Source organism: Macaca mulatta, chromosome 6 (assembly GCF_049350105.2).
Source record: "Macaca mulatta isolate MMU2019108-1 chromosome 6, T2T-MMU8v2.0, whole genome shotgun sequence".
Lineage (NCBI taxonomy): Eukaryota > Metazoa > Chordata > Mammalia > Primates > Cercopithecidae > Macaca > Macaca mulatta.
This window is the reverse complement of record NC_133411.1, coordinates 8440775-8461095: the sequence shown is the minus strand read 5'-3', so window position 1 is coordinate 8461095 and position 20321 is coordinate 8440775. Positions and strand designations below refer to the sequence as shown.

The 20321-nt window shown below is 37.6% G+C and overlaps 1 long non-coding RNA gene across 1 annotated transcript; it reads right to left on the bottom strand.

Moving 5' to 3' along the window:
• Nucleotides 1-1702: 1702 nt before the first annotated feature.
• Nucleotides 1703-20287, bottom strand: LOC144341217 (uncharacterized). The gene is made up of 4 exons (XR_013418093.1): nucleotides 19935-20287; nucleotides 14216-14316; nucleotides 6584-6710; nucleotides 1703-2318 (listed from the first exon to the last, which is right to left on the bottom strand). It is a non-coding gene; the product is annotated as an uncharacterized LOC144341217 (long non-coding RNA).
• Nucleotides 20288-20321: the final 34 nt, after the last annotated feature.

Genomic DNA, 20321 nt, shown 5'->3' with positions numbered 1-20321 from the left:
AAGGAAATGCTTAATTACTGCTTCCTTCTTCCTAGTGGGGAAGTAGAATCTTTTAAATATCCATTATCTATACCATATATATGTTCTCTGTATGGTAAAGGGAGTCTTTAGACGTTTAAGAAACTTTGTTACAACGTAATGACATGGAAATTATTTTGCCCTTGACCCTTTTGAGTTTTTTTCATTCACTCATCCTTTCATCAGTCATTCAACTAACATTTTGTACCTACCATGTGCTGGATGAAGGGGGCAGGATGAGGGGGTGGGAAAGACAGGCATCCTGGGACCCTTGTAATAGTTTCCAATTTACTTTGAAAAGTAGGGCTACAAGAAGTGAAACAGGAACAAAAATCAACATTCCTACTCCTCCTTTCCTCCTGAACACTATAATTTGAATTTCATCATCATAGACACACGACTTGGAAGGAAAATAATATACAAATCAAGAATATGTCAGGGCTTCTCTGAGGCTTTGTTGGATCTTTGTTTTGTTTTGATGCTTATTTTTATGGGGGCTTCTGTCGTTGCTTTATGTTTAATACAAAAAAAAAGTGGAACAGTACGATCATTACAGTTGCTGTATTTATGTTTTAGAGTAGAGTGCGCTAAGTATGCATTTTAAAAAGTTTTCCACAACGGTTTCTATTTTAAAAAAGGAAAAAAAGAAAAAAAGAAACAAAATAATAACTCACAAGCCATATGAAGTAAAATGAAAAATGTCCTTTAGTACAAAGCCAGGAGTGTGAAATACGGACTCTTGAAACTAAAGGGACCCCGAGGAGTCCTGTGGTTCATCTCTGTGCCTCTGGGTAGCAGGGCCGCCACTCCAAGGGTAAGGCGTGGAGAGCAAGGGGTTCTCCCATAGATTTACTCTGTAGCAATTTATTTGTGGCAAAAAGAAACCTGCTGGGGAATCTCTAACGGGGCCTGTGGGAGAAAAAATAAAAAGCAAACATCAGGAAACAGAAGTCCTCTTTCCTGTAACGCTAGAGGGCAGCCCTCTATCCTCAAAACCCAGCAAGCGAGGCTGACTTTCTGGGTCTGTGACTCGTGCAGCTGGTTTAAGGTTCTGCTGTCACCACCCTGAAATTCTTACAAATTTTTGATCAAAGGGTTCTACATGTCCATTCTGCCCGTGGCCCTGCAAATTAGAAAGACTGTCCTGGTAACAGGTCACACTAAACAGCACTCCAGTCTGGGTGTGCAGGCAGAGCCTATGGCAGGCCAGCCAAAGCACAAGGCCTCCTCTGCCTGTGAACGCAAGCCACCTATCCCCTCCTAGTCTGGTCACCGCTCATGGATTACATACACACTAAGATACACCCAATCGATTATAAATCTAAGCAATCACGCTGCAGGATAGTTTTATGCATCAGCGGGTTTTGGTTTAAAAATAACCCATCTTCTAGCTCCTATTTCAAATCCAGTTAGATTAGCTCAGTCAATGACGCCGTCGTGTTCCTCTCAACATCCACAGGGTTCTGATTGATTAAATCAAGGCAGCCCAGCAAACTGCGCCAAGGACAGAAGCGGACGTGTGCCAGCCAACCCGGGGCAGGTTGCAGAGCTGAGCACGGAGTCTTTCCCCGTGTATTCATTTTTCTCTCTGGCAAATACATTACTAAAATTTATATAATAAAGTATGAACAGTATGTCAACAGATTCATTATCACCATGAAATATGCTTTGTGTACCCAGATAACATTTACGTTTTTATTGAACCAGAGTCTGGGAATATAGAATCCACCCAACCCAAGCCAGTTTATGGCTCTTAGAAGTCAAATTAACTCTTTCAGTTCATTTAAGCACTTCTTTGCAGTTCAGTTTCCAAAGCATCAACAAAACGTTGCTGACTGTAACATTAAATATGTTCATTTTCTTGTCCATCCGGTGCCAGATGGTCCTTACATGCCTTGAAAAGACCCTACTTTATGGGCTTATTTGATCAATTAAATTTTCAGGGACGATACCAGAATCAATATTTCAAAAAATCATCTGTAAAACCTGATTTGGGGTGACTCACTGAGATTTTTGCCCCTTAACATGTGAGAAGATGGTACTGGTATTCCAGAACAGACCTTTCACAAATGCCCACTGCCGTGGAGAAGTTTACTCCTGATACTCTTTCAAAATCCATGGACATGCTGCAGCTCCTTTCATGGGCGCTGAGAGGAGTGACAATAGGTTAATGACTAATCAGTTTCCAGCACGTCTGCAACCTTGTGAGAGATATCGATTTCTCGGCTCTTGCACGGAGAGTGTGATCTAAAAAGCAATGACTCATGCCGCCGTGGAGACGTGTGCTCAGGATCAGTTGCCTAGAGAGGTGCAGGAAGAGGGGCTTATTTAGCAAGCTTACGGAAATGGGTAGTTCGGATACCTCGGCTTTTATTTTTATACCCTTGTAGGTGTCCCTTAAAATAGTCATTAAGGAGTAACTTAATTATGCTCTAAAATTTAAAAAAAATGCATATCAAGGGACAAGACATGGCATCTATGGAACAATGCTGAGATATAGTTCATGCATATTTTTGTCCCATTTCACCTTTCCCACTCAATTCAACCAACATTTGATTTTAAGCCACTTCACATTTTGATTCATGATTTTTTTTAAATCTGAAAATAAATCAAGTTCACTTCTAGTCTTATTCCACTCTATAGTGAAGTAATTATAAATATTCTCAGAATTGCTTCCTTAATGTACTGGATTTTCTTCCATCTCTGATATCAACTATACATCCTTGGAGAAGTCACATAAGATCTCCAAGCTTCAGCTGATTTATTTTTGAAGTAGGAAAATAAAAAATGGATGAATTTTTCTAAGACTCTTTCAAACATGTTTGTACCACTGCTGGGTAAAGGGATGGATTTTAATCAATATTTTCAGACTGAAAGGAAAAAAATTGTTTGCATTCAATTAAAAAATATATAAATAAAATAAAATTGAACTGCACCAAGAAGATTGTTGAATTTTGTCTAATTATTTAATAGTACTATTTCCTTTGGTATAAAGCAAGAAAAAAATGTATTAGTGGTGTGTCATAACAATTAGTAAATACCCACAAATCTTACTTTTGTATTAATATGGCCTGTGTTCCCTTACTAAAAGGTAAGTTCTGTCAAGGCAAAATATTTTGTTTCTTTTGTTCATTATGTTCCTATTACCTGAAATTGGCAAAACACATAATAAGTGCTTAATAAGTATGCGCTATATGAATGAATGAATAAATCAAGAAAGACGCAGACAACTTCATTCTTTTAAAAACTGAGTTCAATTGACGAATAATGGCAATATATTACTTTAAGCAAAACTTCATTTGACAAAAATATTTCCAGGTCCTGAAGGGGTTGTCTTTATATGTTTGCTATTAATACTCTATTAAGCAGTACCCTCCACTATATCTTTAAAAACCTCACAGTGTTTTCAAATTTCAAAGTGGCAAAGTTGTCATGAAAGATTGAACACCTATTGCTACCAATTCCACTTGACCAACAGAGCAAAGGATAACAGTAGCACATAGAAGATGAGATATAAAGAAATAATGATAAAATAAATGTGTCCAGGAAAAGAGATTATCTGGAGAAAATATCACTGAGGTTGGTTTTTAATCAAGAAAAATGGCATCTAGTACTGAGTTCCCAGCAACACATTTTGGGCAAAACGTGTTGTGTGTTCCCAGTAACACATCTTGAGCAATATCAGTGAGGTCTCTCAGGATATATAAAGTGATAATTTAAAACTTCATCCTCGTTGAGGCGCAGCGGCTCACATCTGTAAACTCAGCACTTTGGGAGGCTGAGGCAGGTAGATCACAAGATCAGGAGTTCAAGACCAACCTGGCCAACATAGTGAAACCCCATTTCTACTAAAAAAAATACAAAAAGTTAGCCAAGCGTGGTGGCAGGGGCCTGTAATCCCAGCTACTCGGGAGGCTGAGGCAGGAGAATCATTTGAACCCAGGAGGTGGAGGTTGCAGTGAGCCGAGATCACGCCACTGCACTCCAACCTGGGTGACATAGTGAGGCTCCATCTAAAAAAAAAAAAAAAAAAAAAAAGAACTTCCTCCTCTTTGCAGCTTCACTGTGTTGAAACACTGACAGCAAGAAGGCGGAGGTAGGATGCAGTATAATATGTGAGCTCCCTGCATGGCCACACTGATTGACAAGTGTGAAGACCAGTGTAGGGGGTAGAATGAAGAACAACGACGGCTCAGAATAGGCTTGTTGTTTGCTAGATTTTGTTTGTTCATTATGCCTAGCATTTGTGGAAAATGTGATATATTTCTAAATTTAATTTCAAATGCTATAAGGCCCCATGTTCATGGACTGAGTTACAGATTCCCTCTAATAAATCCAGGATTTTTTGCTATTAAATGGAAGACTTCAAAAAGAAACCATAATAAATATGTTAAGTAGCATATTTGAGTGCTGCAGCATGCAATACATATGAATATCTTCACACCTAAGTTGCTGTGCGATTCTCTTCCAAATAGTATCCCAGCTACACCCTCAGCTCTCATCAGTGATGAGTCTGAAACTGAACTCAATGTCCCAACCTAACGAACCTTCTCCTGGCTCCAGGAGGCTTGGATTGTCCTACTCTTACTCTGTCACTGGCCCACATCCAAACAACTATTTTTCCTGTCAATGTTACCCAGTATTTTCTCAAGTCTCTCGCAGTTTCTTCCCCCACCATCTCCTTCCTGCTTGCAGCTGCCCGGCTTTGCCCTCTAATGCCATTATAGCTCTTGCTTTAGGCTGCAGAAATAATTGCAGGGAGCCCCCTGAGGTTCTGCCACACCCCACTCCCACCATTTCTGGACCTATATCCCTGTTTCTTCCTTTGTCTGCAATGGCACCCTTCACCCACACCCCTTCACACCAACTCTCACCTACCCACCACCCTCCACTTCCCTTGTGCAGAGAGCTGATTCTCATCGTCTACATTTGGGGCTCTCCTTGACCTCCCTCCTTCACCCACTCTCCGCGCCATTAGCTGATTATAACACTATTTCAATCCTGATCACTGTCCTAAAATAGCAAGCCACTACTGTTAAGCAGTATTTTGAGTATTGGGAGGGTTAAGTAAAAGACATGTTGAGAGTACATCTTTTTAGTAATGCATTATGACGATGACTAGCATGCAGGCTCGTTTTGTCCTTTATTATTTAAAAAGCATGATCATTTATATCACTATGAGCAAGGAATTCTAAACACTGGGATTTTTTAAATAAAATGAATACATAGATAAATAGTGACAAAATTTTTACATAAAAACTAGTTAAGAAAATACTGTCAGAGTAATAATTGGTATTTCAAATGAATAATCAATTGAACCTTCCTGAAAGAGACAGAATCTGCTTTTTCCTGCACATAAGCCACCTGAAATGTACTTCTCTCAGCTCTTATTTCAGTGCAACCTGGTGCCTGGGACAATGTTTAGGGAAGGTTGCTGGGCTCCTGTGGCCAATTGCCTCCAAATGACCATATATGGTTAATGTGCGAACTCTATCAAGACAAGCTGTATTTACATTGTTACTGAGAAACGTTGAAGACATTTTCATGCTCAGCAGGCAAAAGGAATAAAAAAGCAATCTTCAACCGAGACCCTCGTTATTGCATTATAGTCTAATAACTAATACATGGGGAAAAAAATCTGTCTCCCTGCTGCAGGGAGCTGTTCTACTAAATATATTCTTCCAAGGAGCCAACAAATGGAAGACTTATCTTAAACATTTAGAACATATACACTTAGAAATCTTAAAGATATTAATATTAAAATATCTAGATTAAAATATAGAAAATATATATCAGGCTTGGAGGTTGCTCAGTGTTAATTCAAATTACGTTATATCAAGTTTCATTAGAGTGCAAAGTATCTACTCTTAAGATATACAGTTTGTAATTATGTATTGTTACAGGGTTGCATTTACTTTTTTATATGAAGAGAAAAGTATGTAATTATATTTCGTCTTTAAATTTGCACATAATACAATTATGTCTGTTTGGGACAAAATTTTACAAATGTAAGTTGTAAGTCCTTGTTGCCAACCCTCTACATTGACGGTGTAGAAAAGCATCCACTAGCCGTCTTCTTTGCCTTTTTCAATGGTGTTTTATAGGAAAATTCAAGGCATAAAGGACTTGCGAAGTTTGACATCAGGAATCACAGGTGTAAGTGCATAACAAAATCAGATTAGTCCAGTGATTCATACATTGCCCATCAGATGTCTTCTTTCATTGGGAACCTTTCAGAATGTTTTTGCTTCCTGCGAGTAAAGTATTCTTGACCCAAATAATATTCGGCCCTTTTCTTCTTCAGGGTCTATCGGTCGTGTTTCAGTGAATTACATCTAAACAAAAGGGCAAAATGGAATTTATAAAATGATTTTTGTACTTAGCCTGGTACTTAGACTTCTTTTAGAGCCCAGAGTTTAAGAATGGGCTCTTAGGCTGGGCGAGGTGACTCAACGCCTGTAATCCCAACACTTTTGGTGGGTGAGGTGGGCGGACAGCTTGAGCCCAGGAGATCGAAACCAGCCTGAGAAACATGGTGAAACCCCATCTCTACACAAATACCCACAAAACTTAGCCGAGTATGATGATGCACGCCTGTAGTCCCAGCTACTCTGAAGGCTGAGGTGGGAGGATAGCTTGAGCCCAGGAGGTCAATGCTGCAGTGAGCCGAGATCACACCACTGCATTCTAGCCTAGGCAACAGAGCAAGACAAATAACCATGGAGATTTGTATTAAGAAATGCTGAACTGCTATCGTCCAGGTATGTTTCTTATTAAATAGGTTGCCATAACCAGAAGCAGAAAGGATACTGGTTCCACTCAACACTTTCAATCCAGTGATTGTTAGATGCATAAACCTTTGAAATGTCTAAAATGTTTTAAAGCATTTAAAAGATGATTACTCGTGCTTATTTACCTTCTTTATGATCATTGCTCCAGAATAATTTATCATATTCTTACACAAGGTCTTATAGTATAAGACCTTTAGGGAAAGATCCACACTGTTCAAGCTGCTCAGACAACTGGATACTCCACATTCATGATCTTGTTTAATTAATTTACTTATTTTTACTGTAATACATATGTAATCCTGTAATCCTTTGAGTTTTGTAGCTTCTTTTAGCCATCTGGAAGCTTTTCTGTTTTTTTAATTGACTAATGATTGATCGATACCCTACCCAATTCCCAAGAAGGATTAGTGGATTAATGGCAGTCCTCTGATTGTTCTATTTCAAATAGTGCTTAATTAAAAAGATAATTCCAACTGGTTTAAAAATAGGTGGAATATAAATTTCAATTAAATAATAGTGGGAGTAGGGAGTAAGCAACTAAAGATAATTAAAACATAGCAAATTTAAAAATGATTAATGAGCACATACAAAATCTAGACTTGATTATTTTAGAATGTGTATTTAATTTCAGAAATGAACTCTAAGAAATGATGGTGGGAAACTAAGACCACGGCAATACGAGTAACCAAGCAGAACCTGGGCTCAGAATCTCTATGTTGCACAGTGTGCCTGATGGAGGTTTCTTTCGAGGTGTAACTCAGAAAAAAATGCTTCCCAGCAATACACTTCTCAAGTAGAGCTTACCTGAGCTTTATTTTTCTTTTTTTTTTTTTTTTGAGACGGAGTCTCACGCTGTTGCCCAGGCTGGAGTGCAGTGGCGCGATCTCGGCTCACTGCAAGCTCCGCCTCCTGGGTTCCCGCCATTCTCCTGCCTCAGCCTCCTGAGTAGCTGGGACTACAGGCGCCCGCCACCGCGCCCGGCTAATTTTTTGTATTTTTAGTAGAGACGGGGTTTCACTGTGGTCTCGAGCTCCTGACCTTGTGATCTGCCCGCCTCGGCCTCCCAAAGTGCTGGGATTACAGGCTTGAGCCACCGCGCCCGGCTGAGCTTTATTTTTCTATAAGTGATTTCAGCTTTTCACAGAGCCCCATCTCTGAGGTAGGGAGGAGAGGAAGTTGTTGGAGTGCAGTGCCTGCCATCAGTCGGGATCTGTAATAGGGTTTGGCTCTGTGTCCCCACCCAAATGTCATCTTGAATTTTAATAATCCCCATGTGGCAAGGGTGGGACCAAGTGCAGGTACTTGAATCACAGGGGTGCTTTCCCCCATGCTGTTCTCATGATAGTGAGTGAGTTTTCATGAGAGCCGATGGTTTTACAAGGGGCTTTCCCCTTCACTCGGCACGCATTGTCTCTCCTGTCACCTTGTGAAGAAGGTTCCTTGCTTCCCCTTTGCCTTCCACCATGATTGTAAGTTTCCTGAGGCCTCCTCAGCCATGCGGGACTGTGAGTCAAGTGAACCTCTTTCCTTCATCAATGACCCGGTCGCGGGTATTTCTTCACAGCTGCATGAGAACAGACTAATATAATCTGTAAGTAGGGTTACAGAGTGTATCACATAAGATTGCGTTATATAAAGGGGTTATGTTTATATACAAATAACCCCTTATTTATATATATATATATATATATATGTATAATGCCCTTTATATATAATATAAATATTATATAAATATTAATATTTATGTAACCCCTTTATATACAGATTTATATAAATTTGTATAGATATATTTATATATAAATACAAATTTATATACAGATAAATTATATAACCCCATATGTATGGTGTTACAGATAGTATCATATAAGCTTAAGTTATATAAAGGGGTTATATTTACATATATTATATATAATATATATATATCAGTATGAATACAGATTGTATTTATGTAAGATTGGGTTATATTATTATTATTGATTATTATATATTATTATTATTGATTGGGTTATATTATTATTATTGAAAAATATGAATAAAGGTTTATTTACACTATCTTGAATTTTACAGATTGTATTTTTATGAGATTGGGTTATATAAAAAGGTTATATTTATATTTATATAATGGGTTTATATTTCTATTTGTATAACCTCTTTACATAATCCAATCTCTGAGCTGACAGCAGCAGCTCCAGTTTCAAGATCTGCCCACCCTTCCCAAACTTAACCAAAGTGTCCCCTAGGATTCAGGGGAAGGGGAGATTCGATATGCAAGAGGAATCTTAGCTTCAGACCCAGGGGCTTCTGTGATCCTCACTTGTCAGAAAGGCTCACTGTGCCGGTGGCTTCGCAGGTGTGTCTGCCTTGGGCATTCCATTAGCACTGGCTGATGGACAGCGTAACTTGTGGCCACCCCAGTCAGGGTCTGGCGACACTCCAGTCTTGCCGGACTTCCATCAGCTCTCACGGACTCTTTTCCATCACCCTTGACTGAGGTAACTTTGCCTGGCACCCTGATAGACCCAGGCAAGATGGCCAGCTCTCACCCCAGCTGTCTTCAGGGCCTCCTGACATTCAGAGGCATGCGGGGATTTTTGAGGCAGAAAATTCGGTGTGTGTGTTGTGGCGGTGAGGGACAGGTTCTCAGGAGCGAACGGATTCTCCCCCTGCTAGCCTTCCAGGCGCTATTGGTGCTGCTCTGATACAGCACCCTTTGTGAATGCAAGACAGGAGTCCACGCTGAGGGCTGTGCCCGTGCCATACCGATTGTTGAATGTTTTCACTATCACACATGTCCTAAATTTTTCTAACGTCTGCTTCCTCCTATAGAAGTTCTATGAGAACACTTTACCCCCTTCCAAATCCTCCGTAGCTCTCCCTCCTTTCTTTCTTCTTACTACCCAGTCTGGGGCTTTCCACTTCCTATTCTTCGTATGTTCTTTTTCTCTGTCCTTGGAATTCAATGAAATTCTTATATCTGTGTCTGCAGGCTTGCCTTTTGAAGTGCTAAAAGTGCAATAGTGGTTAGGATGGCTTTCAGCATCAAGGAAGAGGATTCCTGATCATCCAAGACTCAATTATCTAGATAATTAATAATTTCATCCAACAGGATGTCTGGAGGTGGCTTCATGAAGTCCTATATTCCCAGGGCCATTTATCACTTTGCTGTACCATCCTTGGCACAATGAATACTCTTCCCTAAATTTGTCACCTGTTGGGTACAAGGTAACCACTGCAGCAAGAAGTGTCCTGTACTCCCATAACAGAATTCTGAATAGAAAGGGCATGAGAACAAAAGGGTTTTCGCCCCCAGGACATTTTAGACAGAATTCTCCCTGTAGCCATTGGCCAGAACAATGCCATGCACATATCTTCCAACCAGTCACCTGAAGAGAAATGAGATCACCATAATGCCAACATCCACGAGGATTCACTCTCTAGAGCCTACCTCTCCAGAGCCTGTGCTGACCAGATGCCTAAACAAAATCAATATTGGTTGAGTTATCAAGGAAAAAGAGAAAATTTCTGGTGAAACTGGCAAGCTGCTGTGTCCATCCCAGAGGAGATAAAAAATTTATAACAGTCATTTCTCTCCAGACAAAGCCTTTGACAATCATTACTTTGCTAAAGGAGTCAAGAAGGTCGATTTTAAAATGAAAAAGTAATTAGTGTTCTCTTTGTTTTTAGCAATGTATATCCTTACCTCTTCTGGGGTTACAGTGGCACATGATTTCGAGGAAAATTTTTTTAAAAAACTTCTGGGGTTTTTTTTGTAAAATTAAAGAGCTGTTTTAAAATATTTTCTGGCTTGTGATCTCATCATTTATCTAAATAGTGGGTATACAGTAGGAACTGGTATTGAGCTCTGAGTTAACCTCTGAAAGAAGCTTATCTGAGAAGATTCAATGAGATAAAATTGAAAACGATAATTTGAAAATTACGAGAAATACACCTTGGTACAATAAAAGAACTTTTCTCCTTCTGCTAGTTGTTTAAGATATAACAGATTCTCTGGGGAGTTGGTAAATGTGAAGAATGAGATCTGTGATGGACATAGACTGGACAAGATGACTTCTGATTTTCTGATTTCAATATTTTAAGACACTTGGACCAAATCTAATAAGCGTGACCACCACAAATTAGCAAACAAGAAACATTATCCTGCTACTCTATCGGAGTGCTATTTATGTTAAAATTCTGAATATAATACCATGAATTTAATGTATACTTATCCTTTGGAATATAGAATAGCTGACTGACAGCAGATCTAGTTTTATTACCACTTATTCTTAGAAAATTCACACATGGTAAATGTCTAACCCTTACCATATGTTTTAGCCTGCCAGCGAAGCTTGACATATTTTCATGGGATCTATCCATCATACAGATATAATATGTGTAACACTGTGAGGCTGTTTCCCAAGGAAACACTCCTCAATCCCCAAAAAGAATACTTTTAGAAAATGTGAAGCATCCATTTTAATTTGAGTTTGGATTATAGAATCAAGACACCAATAGTACTAGAGAAAATGAACAAATAGTAGTGATCACCCATATTGTGTATTGTCATAACATTTTTATTTTCTTTCATACTTACAAGAAACCTGGGGTAACTTGTTTTATTCAACTGAAACCAATTAAATGATGTATTATGATACTTGATAATAAAATATGTTTGCATTTATGAATTATATTTTTCTGTTGACAACCTTCCCTATCAACTAATGATTGGTTTTAGAATTCCATAATTTTATTTTGCAAAGATAAAATGAATTTAGGCCAATATAAATAATGATGAGAATTATTGTTAACTGGATATCAATTCCAGTGTAAGGATTAATTTAATGGCAATCTTTATTGGCATTATAATTTAGTAAATGTAATATTTTTACAAATATACTTTTGCTTCAAATATACATTTAATTCTCTTTTTACTACCTGCCTGGTACATGAATTTGAAACATAATAATAAAGGTTCATTTATGTTATCTTGAATTATCAATATTTTAAAAAATAGTACACTAAGAGTTATTTCTATGAAAGAAGAATGACTATCTTGGAATAACCCTGTTCAGAAAATAATGCACAACTCTGGAAATCAGCATGCCATACTCATATACACACATACACACACATGCACACAGACTCAGACTCATTAACTGAGAAGTCTATATCAAGCAAAACATGAATCTGAAATGAAGACTTTTAAGATAAATAAAATCTGAAAAAGATTAATCACCAGTAGACCTGTACCACAAAACATTTTCAGCATGAAGGAAAATGATACCAGATGGAAATGTACATCTACAGAAAAGAATAGAAATATGTAGGTAGAAGCAACTGGCAGGGTGGCTCAAGCCTGTAATCCCAGAACTTTGGGAGGTCATGAGGGGTGGATCACTTGAGGCCAGGAGTTTGAGACCAGGCTGGCCAACATCGCAAAACCCCATCTGTTCTAAAAATACCAAAATTAACCACGTGTGGTGGCACACGCTTGTAATCCCAGCTACTCAAGAGGCTGGGGCACGAGAACCTCTTGAACCCAGGAGGCAAAGGTTGCAATGAGCTGAGATTGCACCACTGCACTCCAGCATGGGCCACAGTGAGAGACTGCCTCAAAAATATAAAAATAAAATAAGAAATATGTGGGCATATGTAAAAGATGACATTTTTCCTCTATTATTTTATCTAAAAGAAAACTAAATATTTAATGCAAAGATGATTTAATTGCAATGTGAAATTTATAGCAAATACTTTATAAAATTATGACACTAGCAAAACACAGGTGGATAGGTTAATTTATACACTGACAGCTTTTATACTGTATGTGAAGTAATATTTATAGTTTTAAGTAGATAGTGATAAATTAAGAATGCATACTTTAATTCCTAAAATAACCACTACGAAGAAATATAATGTACAACTAAAAAAGTATAATTTAAATTATTTTTCTCATTTGGTTTGGACTATTTCTACTGTCCTACTTTTAATTCAGTGAAAGTACAGATTTCAGTTTAAATATTGAAACAAAATTCAATCAAAGTATTGAATTGGAATTCTAATAACAATAATCTAACCCAAAGTTTTACAGGTAGGGAGAAACAAAGGAATAATAGACACATGAGACAAAATGAAAATGCATTGCAAGGTGGAAGAACTATAACCAATCATATCAGTAATTGCCTTAAATATAAATAGACTGAAAACTCCAGTTAAAAAGCAGAGACTAGAAGATGAGATAAAAAAATCAGGTTCAGCAACATAATATAAAGTCTCAGATAAAGAACTGTGTAAAGATGGAGGAAAGATATAGCATACAAAAGTAAGAATAAGGAAGCTGGTAGAATTGGATTAATATCAGATGAAATTGAATTCAAGATTGGAAATATTACCAGAGATTACAAAGGACTTAAAAATATATTAAAAGGCTCATTTTGTCAAGAATACATAACAAATCACAAAAACATTAATTTAAGATGGATCGCTGCCCTAAATGTAAAAGTTAACATTTGAGAGCAGCTAAAGTATATTAGAGCATAACCTCAGGACTTTGGTGTAGCAGTGATATTTAGTCCACAAAATGGACTCAGCATAAAAGAAAAAATGTGATTAATTGGATGTGATTTTTAAAAAATTCTGTTCATAATATATGATTAAACAAGTGATAATGTAAACCACATGATAAAAGAAAATATTCAGAATATGTATATTTGAGGATTGTCATAGATCCAGAACTAATATAATTCTTAAAGCTCAATAAAAAGAAAAAAAAATTCAAAATTAAATAGACAAAATACTTAGACATATATTTCAAAAAGAAAATATAACAATGGCCACTAAGCACATGAAAATATGGTCAATATCATTGCTCATGAGCTAAACCAAAATTACATTCACAATAAGCATTTCATACTACTCCAATGGCTAACATTAAATAGATCAATACCACCCAATGTTGGAGTGGTTGTGGAGCAATTAAGATTCATACATGCAAACTGTTACTTTGGAAAGCAGTTCAGCAGTTTCTGATAAAAGTAAACTTACACCAACCCTAAGATCCAGCAATTCCACTATTAGCAGGTATTTACCAAAAACAAACAATAATGCCCACAAAAAGTCTTAAGAATGTTTACATTTGCTTTTCCCATAACAACCAAAACTGGAAAAGGCCATGTGTCCATCAACAGAAGAATAATGTAAGAAGTTGTGGTATGTTTATACACTGGAATATGATTCACTAGTTTAAAAAAATACATGGACTACTGATACAAACAACAGCATGAATGACTCTCAAGAACTATGAATAAAAGAAGCTGAATTATGCTCCTGCTTGCTTCCATATATTGAAATTCAAGAACAGGTAAAGTCTTGATGCTACAAACCAAACTGGTGGTTGCCAGGAGCATCACCTGGAAGCAGGTGTAAGAGAATTTTTTGGGGTAACAGACATGTTCTCTATCTTGATTGATGTATATGTTGCTCCATCCTCATTGCATTACACACTTAATATCTGCATGCGAAAAGAAAAGTAGGAAGAAGTATTTTGTAGGATGGAATATTTACATAGAAATAAATTCAGCCAAAATTATTCTAAAACAACAACATTATTAATATATCATTTAAAGGACTACCAAGTTTGACTGTGGTATATATAATATCAAACATTTTAAAATTACATTTTAGGACATGTATTCATTTCAAACTTTCTTAAACCATGTTTTTTTCCTATGTTTCACAAATATTTGTGTTGAAAATAGTTCAATATGACATTTTAACTTCTGGTTGGAAACTCTGGTCTGAAATCAAGTTATAGTATGGATAGGAAATTAATAGTGAAACCACTGTCAAGAATAGGAATATCTGAGGGCCTGGCACAGTGGCTCACATCTCTAATCCCAACTCTTTGGGAGGCCATAGTGGGAGAATTTATTGAGGCCAGGAGTTCGAGACCAGCCTGGGCAAGATGGGGAGACTCCATCTCTACGAAAATAAAAAATAGAGAGTAGGAACATATAAAATGTTCAGTTTAATATACAATGTGTGAAAATAAAAATACATCTTTCTAATAGATACCAAAATAAATGAAAAAGTAATATATATAAAGCTAAAACATCAGTGTTGATCAAAAATGATGTAATAGCAATTTTCAGTAATAAAGCTCCTATCATTAAATATTCATCCAACAAATCTCGTCTTGAAATAAATGTTTAATTTAGTTGTGCTAGGTAATGGCCTAAAGTATAAGTTATTCACATAATAAAGTCATAGGTCTCTAGTAAGTGCATACCACAATTCATTAAACTTCAATCCTATAGAGTATTTCTCTCACTTTCTGATTTATTCTCTTTCCTTCCCATGCCTCTTCTCCATCTCAGTATGGTTACCTTCCAGAATCTCAGAATCCTGAGGATAGGGCCCCATTCTTTTCAGAGGTTTTGTTCTTGGGAGCCTCAGAAACCTAGGTCAGCTAGAGGCTGTGAGTGGGAGAACGTGCTTCACATAAGCCCCTAGGTACAGCAAACTCTAAAGGCCTCTACCCTCTTCCTTTCCTGGGACACAGAGCCACTCTCTCCCATCCCGAGTGCTGTCCAGATGCCCCTGAGGCCACGGATCCTCCAGTGGAACATAGACACATGGTGAACCAGAATGAGTGTCCACGGCTGCCCATTCGTGACTCTGCCTTGGAAGAGGAGCTTACACACAGTACTGAGCTTCCCCACTCATTCCTGAGAGGAGGAACGGTGTTCTCAGGGCTCATCCAAGTAGTTCTTTGATGGTCATTTTCCTTGAAGACCTCCCACAGAATGGCAGTTGTGAGTACAGGCGTGCATTTCCTCTGTGGTTTTATCTACTCATCTCATATGTTGTGCAAAGATTTTTGTGTGCATTTGTGTACATGCATTTGATAATGTTTACCTAAATCATACATGAACTGTCTTCCTGACGTTCTTCTTTCTTAAAGAATGTTATTTGTGGCTGGGTGTGGTGGCTCACGCCTGTAATCCCAGCACTTTGGGAGGCCGAGGTGGGTGGATCACGAGGTCAGGAGATCGAGACTATCCTGGCTAACACGGTGAAACTCCGTCTCTACTAAAAATACAAAAAATTAGCCGGGCGTGGTGGCGGGGGCCTGTAGTCCCAGCTACTTGGGAGGCTGAGGCAGGAGAATGGTATGAACCCAGGAGGCGGAGCTTGCAGTGAGCCGAGATCGTGCCACTGCACTCCAGCCTGGGCAACAGAGCTAGACTCTGTCTCAAAAAAAACAAAACAAAACAAAACAAAAAAACACATGTTATTTGTTAATTTGTTAGAAGTTTGAAGTTTGAAGGACCATGCAGTAAATCTTCTCATATAATAGCTATAGTGTGTTTTCACAGCATTTTGTAAGTTGCCTGAGTGTACTTGCAGCCCATTATAATTACTTCCTGTTCACTTTGAGCACTTTAGAGAACTCCAAGCTCAAGCATATACTCCCCTATTAAAATGATTGTCATTCATCTCCCTGGAGTGGTGGGTTTAGTTGCCTTACCTAACTTAGGAAAAACAGAGAACCTAGAAAGTGTCCAATGAAAGCAATATGAATTCCTACACTTTACTAGAAAATGAACAGTGTCTCTCTTTGCATGTAACCTACAACTAATGCTGCAGTTACTTAGATTTGTTTTTCTGTGTCAAATCCAGTAACATATTTTCATTGTTACCTTTATGACCAAGACAATACATATTTGAGAAAATTGAAGTTATTAAGATATGAATTTACGCTGTTATGAAAATGGGATGAAACGAGATGAAACTCGTCTTATTTGCACTTCAGTCTGAACCATGGAGCCTCCCATAAGATATCATTCCAATTGTAGGTCAGAACTTACTCTTGTGTCTTCATAAACTTGGGCCTGCAGTGTTAGCACTCAGTTCCAACTGAATTATTTGTTGACTAATATCAGCCCTGAAATGATGGAAAAGAACATGATTCATCATATGCTTCTTGAATGCCGCCAAGGGGCAGCGAGAAAGACACCCCATGGCTGAGTGAGAGAAGAAGCTGTCCAGGCAGATGCAGCAGTCAGCTCACCAGTCATTCTATTTCATGAAACATGATCCTCAGTGAACATTTACTAGATAGATTTTCTGCAAGATATTTGAATAGCGCCCTTTCTTAATAGGGCTATGCTGTCTGCATATGGCTGGCCAATATTTTTGTGTCTGCAGTGTATATATGTAACTATTGCTTCCTGAGAATAATTTGCATAGAACTACTGACAATTGGGGAGAAAAGAAAATTTTGCAAGAATGTAGGGAGATGACAGTGATTAGGAAGTGGGAGAAGATCACCCCCTTGATGCTGCTTCACTCTTTGTAACGGCCTGGGGCCATGTCTTAACTTCTTTGAACCTCAGTTATAAGTGGGTGTGTTTGATAAAGTGAGTTCATGGGTACATGAAGCATCTAGCAGTAGCTCATGACCTGACAACGGTAGGTTTTGTTGATCTGACTTCCTCTCCTGCCCCACCCTTATCAGAGAAATACAGAGAATGAGCCAGGTAGGCTCATGCCCTTGAAGCTATCATTCTGATGTATCCAGCCACATCCTCTGCAGGGCAAGGAAGACCCAGGCCAGTTCTTACTGGTCTTGCAGGGTCATTGTCCTGAATATTTCAAACCAACTGTATTTTGGAATCCTGTCTTTAAAGTTGATAGAACCTGCATCCCAAGACCAGCAAGATGGAAAGCTATTATCTCAGGATTGAAAAGAAAAAAAGAAAGAAAGAAAAAGAAAGAAGAAAGAATGAAAGAAGAAAGCAAGAAAGAAAGAAAGAAAAAGAAAAGAAAAAAAAAGAAAAGAGTGCTTGTGATAAGAATCAGAGTCTTTTCGGCTGGGATCCAAAGATGGCTTTTGGAACATTACATTTACAAAATATGTTTATTCCTTCTTAATTCTAAATTATCTCAACCCAAATCCTTTTAACACATAAAGTTATTTTAAAAGTACGCTGTCATTTCCTGCTGAAGGCCAATGGGGAACTGCTACTATAATAAAACTAGAAATAAAAAAAAAAAAAATCAAGCTACATCTATGAGACAAGGAATGTAGTATACATTTTGTGTATTTCCTGATAGAGACTCGGAATTGGATGTGCGTGCCTATATACATTAGCCACATAAATCAATGTAGTCTCGAGCACTAAAAGAATTCACTCTAGAACAAAACAAAAGAGGAAATGTATTTAGAAAATCTCAGGCATCAGAGAATTAAAATATTTAATTAATTATCCTCCTATTTCACTGTCCATTTGGTGAGGTTTCCATAGGAACTGGTATTTCAGGGCATTAGATATTTAGTGGTGCTGCGGATGGGTGAGCTGGCTTGGGGCCGGTACCCTAGGAACTGTAGGAGGCCAGAGGACATTGTTTTCTGCTCGGTGAAGATATCACTGAATTGTATTCACATGAATCATATAACATATAACACACATAACATATAACATATATAACATATAACATATAACATACATAACATATATAACATATAACATATATAACACATAACATATATAACATATAACATATAACATATATAACATAGCTACTGGAAATCAGCACGATTGCTGAAATTCGTACAAGTGCAATCAAGGTACACACATTTAGGGGTTACTCAGTATCTAAAAGGATAGTATGAGATTGAGCACATAAACTAAGCTATCCCTAATGTTTGTGTTTTCAAAAAAGTTGGGAAAATTATTCTATAGCATTAAATGAATAGTTAGAATATTGATCACTCATTATTTCAAAAGTTTAAGGTAAGCACACAAGCAAACCTTATCAGTGATAAACTGTGGATGGTGGAAGTATTGGTGACTTTACTTATGTGTACAATTTTTTTGTTTTTTGACTTTCCACATTTTCTGAAAGGACTATGGGTTCCATTTATAATATATTTTTAAGATCTTCAAAACAATAAAGAAAGCATTCTGGTGTTAAGTCAAGGACTAGAAATAATAACAAGAATATATTCATTATTCATGCCAATGTAGACATATCATTTAAAAGCAGGGTATTGCTTCAAGTGCTTACTGTGAATTAAGGAGAAGTAAGTTGTTTTTGACATGGGTCACCTGGTAAAACACCTGGTAACAGCCTTCGGGAAACCAAGTTCCAGTTCAGTAAGTAACTCAGAAATATACATTGCCTTGTAAGCACGTCTTTGAGATGCCATTGGTGAAATCTCTACGTTTGAAAGATAAGGGATTAACTGCTTAACAGACTTAATCCATGCCCAGCTGTCAAGCAGAAATTAAATGTGTTAACTCTCTCAGTGAGGAAGTAATGAAAGAATCAGGAATGTCGCTCTTTTATTTCTCAAAAACCATTAATAAAAATCTAGAGAAGCCTTCTGTGTTCTGCAACATAACAAGATGACTCATTGGACATTCCCCTGTGGCAGACACCTCTGCATGGTATGGGGTAAAAAAGCTAAAGAAAAATAAGATACAAATAACTTCTTCATTTTGAGTTCCACTGGAAGCAGCAGTCGAACCTTTTCAATGTTATTAAGTGCAAGACGATGATCTTGCTGCCTTTACAGTTTTTTCTCTTTCTCCGTCATCTTTAAGCATGAAAGAAGAAATATTTTACTCATGATCATCCACAATTTCTCCCCAACCAATTTAGCTTTGGCCGTGGTAAGAACGTGTTTGCACTGTATCAGCATCCTGAATCATTATAAACACATCATACATTTTAGAGTTAGATAACTAATGAAATTGCTTAATCTCTTTCATTCCTTGCTGACTTGAGAGTCAAATGTGTTCATCATGCAGTATACTATAAATTAGTAAAGAGAGGGAATCACAGGATTATTCTTTTTTAATTCCTTACTTTGAAGAGAATAATGAAGATTTAAATTCTGTATTTTCGATTAACTCAACTCTATGAGTTTTCTGGTTTGGATATAGGAAGAAATGGTGATGTCCATGTAAATATTGCTACATAAGCTTATATCTTAAATAAATTTAATATCTCTACATATTTTCATAATGTTTTAATAATATGCTATGATTATTTTGATTTGACATTGTTACTCACTTATTTAAGAATTGGTTGCAAATAACAAAAACAGAAGATTCTCACCTCTCAGATGGCTAAAGCACAAGCAGATTTGATACAGCTGTATTTTTTAGATGGAGTCTCACTCTGTTGCCCAAGCTGGAGTCAGTTCACTGCAACCTCCACCTCCTGGGTTCAAGTGATTCTCCTGTCTCAGTCTCCCAAGTAGCTGGGACTGCAAGTGTACACCACCACGCCTGGCTAATTTTTTTGTATTTTTAGTAGAGATGTGGTTTCACCATGTTAGTCAAGATGGTCTCGATCTCCTAATCTCATGATCTGCCCTCCTTGGCCTCCCAAAGTGCTGGAATTACAGGTGTGAGCCACCACACCCGGCCTGATACAGCTGTATCTTTAAAGCCCCAACATGTGAGGAGGTTCAGCCTTGAGGGGCCTATCAGGAACCAAGAA